This window comes from Limulus polyphemus, unplaced genomic scaffold (assembly GCF_000517525.1).
Source record: "Limulus polyphemus unplaced genomic scaffold, Limulus_polyphemus-2.1.2 Scaffold82, whole genome shotgun sequence".
Lineage (NCBI taxonomy): Eukaryota > Metazoa > Arthropoda > Merostomata > Xiphosura > Limulidae > Limulus > Limulus polyphemus.
In genome coordinates this window covers 451,073-456,986 of record NW_013665692.1, presented here as the reverse complement: position 1 = coordinate 456,986, position 5,914 = coordinate 451,073, and positions in this window count along the sequence as shown.

Genomic DNA, 5,914 nt, shown 5'->3' with positions numbered 1-5,914 from the left:
TATCGAAACCCGGTTTCTAGCGTTGTAAGCCCGCAGACATACCGCTGTGCCACTGGGAGCCCGAAACGTTTACCGTTGAGCCACTTTAGGAGTTTTTATACTGGCTAACCGTGATGTAAAAAGTGCTAATTTACATCTATAATAAGATTATGTTTGTATTACGTTTACTTAAACACACATTCACAGTTTTTACAGCTTATGTAAAAGTCTTAGTATTAATACAAGCAATCTACTATTCTGAAAATTATTAGTTTTATGAAAACTATCGTTAGAATATCATCCAAGATGCCGATCTTTTCCTAATGCCCAAAACAATGTTTTAAAATTTGCCTATACATAAGAAATACTAATTTATAGCAAAAAGTTACAATCAACATACATGTATATATATATATACTAGCAGGAGTACCCGTTCCCAGGACGGAAGTTATGTAAATTCATGATTAATGAAAGGTTATCCTTGGACATGAAAAGTTGCTTCCCTTATATGTAATTATAAAAAACGTAAAAACGCTCCTAAAATCTGCAAAACACAAAATGCGAAACCACAGATTTGCATGTAACTCCCCATTGATCCAACAAACCTTCATGCCAAATTTGGTGAAGATCCATCAATAGGGTTCGAAGTAGTGGTAAAAACCGCAAAACGCAAAATCCAAAACTGAAAATTTGCATGTACCCCCACATTGACCTATTGAACCTCATGTTGAGTAGAAACGTGAGAAAAGTATATTTAATTAGAAATATTGATGGACATGATAATTTTTTAGTATCGCTCAAGTACGTAGCTTACTCTATCGTTATTTAATACGGAGAGAATTTACATGTGGCATTAACGACAGCTTGGGGTCTGCTACTACAGTGGCCACCAACTGTTGGTATGTGGATGGTGGAATGAACTGTTTTCGTTCTGGTAAAGCAACATGTAGTCAGCTTTCAAGGTCCATTTTTTCAAAACTTCCTGGAGTAAGTTCTATTGGATTCAATTTAGAGTTTTTCCTAGCTTACCAAAATAAGATCATGATGTTATTTATCTCAAAACCCTGTTGAGTAAGCGTGCCATATGGCATGAGGTATTATCATTCTGAAAGAGTTATGGTATTTCTATCAATACACATAGCAAAGGGATGTTCAGAATGTCAATATATGACAATTGTTTGTTTTAAGTTAAGCACAAAGATACAAAATGGGCTATCTGTGGTCTGCCCACCACGGATATCAAAACCCGGACTCTAGCGTTGTAATTCCGCAGACATACCACTGTGCTACTGGGGGGGGGGCAATATATGACAAGATATTTATGGCTCCCTTAATTATTCCCAGCAGAACAGGTCCAAACCAAATAAATCAGGCTTTACATAATGTTCTCAGTTTTATGTGCACAAAAAATATACTAATTAATTCTAAAGACTAATCCAGGTGTGTCAAACCTTCTTAGTTGTAATGGGATTGACACAGCTATATTAAACGTTTTTTGTTTTTTTTTCGGTTTGCTCTCAGACTCGGGCTCGTCTGTCCAAAACCAACAATGAGTATCAGAAATCAATCACATTATGTCTTTACATTTTTCTTTACTTTAATTCCAACGTTCAAGGCACCAATAAAGCAGATACCTGGTATTCGTAATTATGCTAAGGGTTTAATGTCTGCGAGTGTATGTGCTGACCTATAATCTTGAATAGTATTTCACGATTAATTTTACGAAATTCAATGAAATATAAATTACAAACACTGTTAGCTCACAAAAAATAAAAATATATTTTGTGAATCTACAATACTTTCCACATATTATGTGTGTTTTTTCTTATAGCAAAGCCACATTGGGCTATCTGCTGTGTCCACCGAGGGGAATCTAACCCCTGATTTTAGCGTTGTAAATCCGTAGACTTACCGCTGTCCCAGAAGGGGGACAACATATTATGAATATTAGAGATAAATGAATGCATATATAGAAGCTGAAATGCTAATATACATCACAGTTAATGGTAAAAAGTTCAACAAAATCTAAATTACAGTTAATTAATATAAAGGAAGAGAGAAGAAAGGAAACAATATTTACAAAAGTTAATTACTTCAGATAGCTGAAAATTTTGGTAGATCAATTCCAACACACACACTATAAATAAATTTGTATAGTTTAGTATTTATTTGTTTCTCTTCAGTAATCTATGAACCAGAATAATTTATACACAGAAGGAAGTTGCGAAAGTTAATACCAAGTAAGAATAGGTAGCATAATAACATTTATATTCAAGTGGTTCTAAAATATATAAAATATAATATACACAAATATATGTTATGTAAATTAAAAAAAAACTCCATTAAAATACAAAATAAGCCGAAATAGCAAGTACCTGTAGTTTGAAATTTTTGTTTGAAAAAAATTGTCATTGCTTGTAATTGTATTTAAAAAAAACCATAAAGGATTAGTTTTAAGTAAATTTCTTATGAACAACAAAACACTAACAATTACGAAATTGGTAGATGATAGAAACTGGAGTCAAGGAATAGTTCTGAATGGCATTTATGCATTTTTTTCATTCGCGTAAACTATTATTGCTCCATCATAAATTTCATTACTCCCCGAACAGAATAAACTATAAAAAACATACTTTGATTTACAAGTACATTATGAATATGCGTAAGCAAATCAATACTACTTTATCTTACAATCTATTTATTTTGTCGTCATAGAGTTGTAACCAAAGAATACAAATATATCCAAACATCAGATGTCCACTCTCCATATGGCTCCTTCTCATGTAATTCATCTTCCCTGACTGAGCCATCCATTGCTATGGTAAGGATCAATTTCTGTCGTAATAGACTTGTAACCAAAGAATACAAATATATCCAAACATCAGATGTCCACTCTTCACATGGCTCCTGCTCATGTAATTCATCTTCCCTGACTGAGCCATCCATTGCTATGGTCAGGATCAATTTCTGGTTGTATATCCATTCCTTGACTTTTGTTGTGTTGATAAGTCTTGATCTTTCCCCCCACATTCTGCTGCCAATCTACATCGTGTTTAACCTAATGCCATTCATCTGGATCCATTCAATACTCTTGCTGTTTTTCAGTAAACATGTCTCTTCTACATCTATATTGGCCGATGCATTGGCAGATTTTAATCTCTGTATTATTGTTTTGTCTACCCTCTCTCATAAATCCTGATATAATGGATGAGAATATGGTTGTCATTGCTCCGAGTAGTGCTTAGCTGGATAGAATCTTCGGTCTTGCAGTACTGCTGCTAAAACCAAGCCAGAGTGTTGAACTGGGTGCTCCTGTTAATATTCTCATAGCTGTTCTGTAACTTCATTATTGTTGACTTTGTTGCTGATTCATATAAATGAACTCCATACTACATTCTGGTTATGACTGTCGCATTCATCAAATTGACGAGGCTCCTTTGCTGCACTGTCTGGACTGCAGCGTATTTAAGACGTGTAAGTCTATTCGCTGAATTAGTCTCAAATAATCAATATATATTCAGATATTGCCATTCTTTGTTCCATCACAATACACAAAAAAGTAACAGAGTTCCTATGTGGAACTCTTCTGTGAGAGAGGTATCTATTAGCCAACATATAATGTGACGGTCAATCCCACTATTCGTTGGTAAATGAGTAGCCCAAGAGTTGGCGGTGGGTGGTGATGACTAGCTGCCTTCCCTCTAGTCTTACACTGCTAAATTAGGGACGGCTAGCGCAGATAGCCCTCGTGTAGCTTTGCGCGAAATTCAAAAACAAACAAACAAACTACAGTGGTTCGGACCAAATTCATACACTTATGGTTTTACTACATCTAAGAAATAATAGGATTAAATATTAGTTAAGAAAAATATATTGCTTTCAAGTCAAGGCCTATTTCAGCATTAGAACTATAAGACTCTCACAAACTCGTATCTCATACTTGTCCTTAGCTCAATTAACAGTGCTGGAATTGTCCCCTACTAAAGTGACGTTATATTCCGGTAGTAGTTGAGCAATACGAAATGAATTCCAAGGTTTTCCTCGAGTTGTGTTCTTTTACGAGTGTATAAACACCTGGTCGTAAACAACAACTGACTATTAGGTCTTAGTAAGCATACGTTTCCTTAAAATAAAAATTGATTATACAAACTCTCTCTCTCTCTCTCTACACAACGAATTTGTGTTTGCCAGCATCATCTGTCTGGGAGATTCCTATGTATTGCCAGGGTATTAAAACAGGTTTCTTAGGAACAGTCATTTTAGGGTATAATATGTTCGACGTTTCACATATTACAGTATCAATGAAACTACGATCCATTAAGATTTTCTTTTTAAGTCGACTTTAATTTTTATTATGTTTTCACAAAGCAAAGTATAACTATTTACAACACTGTGTGTATATGTTTTTCAACTTAATTTTGTACGTCATACAAAGCTAGCAAAATTAGTATATATATATATACATGTAATATTACTTTATATTCGCTCACTCCATCTGATTGCGCATTTGGATACACAGAAAAAATACCTGTGTGAATTTTATATTCAAATGATTACTTCAAGTCCTTGAAAAAAAACAAACACTTTTGACTACAAATTGGCAAGCGTATTGTAAAACGTACGTAATAAAAATGTGTGAATTCGACAGAGCATTTTACAACTACGCTTTGTCATGACAACACAACAACCAGCTAGCAATAACAGGAGAAACCTTTAAAATTAAATTTCACACTAACCCTTATCAACCTGATCATAGAAAAATGCATTAAACATAACATGGCATGGAATCTTTTAACTGCAAATGATGCGAGCCTAGAAAACACATGTCTTTGTAAATACAATGGAAATATCGGAAGAAAATGAGAATTTAGTGCACAAATAAATATTTGTTGGTTTTGTTTTGTTTTCTATAATGAAATATTAGTTAGATTCTACGTCAAAACTAGCTGTACACAGTTTATTATTAGAGTGAAAAATGGAAAAATCAAAATACGCTGCTCGTATGTATTTGAAGAAATGTTACTAAAATCCCTACAAATTTATGATATAAGTACCATATTTGATACTTTTTTAGTTTAAATGGCAAGCTCTTCTAACACGTGACTGTACTTATGTAACGTGTTTATTTATTCACCTGAACGACAACGATAGACTGAACTGCAGACCAGAAGAAGAGTAATCCGTCGGTAGCATCCAACACCTGAATCGGCTCCTCTTAACCAAATAGCAGGATTAAAACGTCTAAATGAAAACTTTGTTTATTTTCGCTATGTTTAAGATGTATGCCCTTCGTAAGATTAAAACAATATCAGGGATGTTCAAATAATGAATGTGTTCTTTATACAGGAGCTCCATAAAAACTAGCTTTATGTGGCTGAAAAGAACAAGAAAAATGATGGTATCAAATAAAGATAAATAAAATCAAGCTTTTTGAAAAGTAAAGATATATATATATTAATTTTTTGTTTCCTTAAGTCAGAATTCCACATACACCTACATAAGGATGGTCAGCACATAGCTGTCCATAATTTTGAACTCATGAACCAGAGAAAGGACAGACAGTCAACAGTACTCACCGCCAATTCTTGAGCTATGGGATTTGACTGTAACTCTTATGGTGCATGCACGGCCCCAAGGTACGGAGAGATTTTTGCAACAAGGGGGTCACAAATCATAAATTCTTGGATTCTCATTTCAGGCACGCTACCCTTGTTTTTCTTTGTGGTATTGGTTGGAAGAAAAAATAAGCATCATTGAAACACACCTTATCTGTGAGTTTGGTAGTCTAGTTCTGATATGCATAATTGTTTTTATTAATCTCAAACAGAAAGACGCCATACAAAGTGTCAACACCCTAGTGAAAATTAATATTTTCTTCAGGATTTCTTTACAAAATATTTTCCAGTTGCCAAAGTCATGGTAAAGCTATAAATGC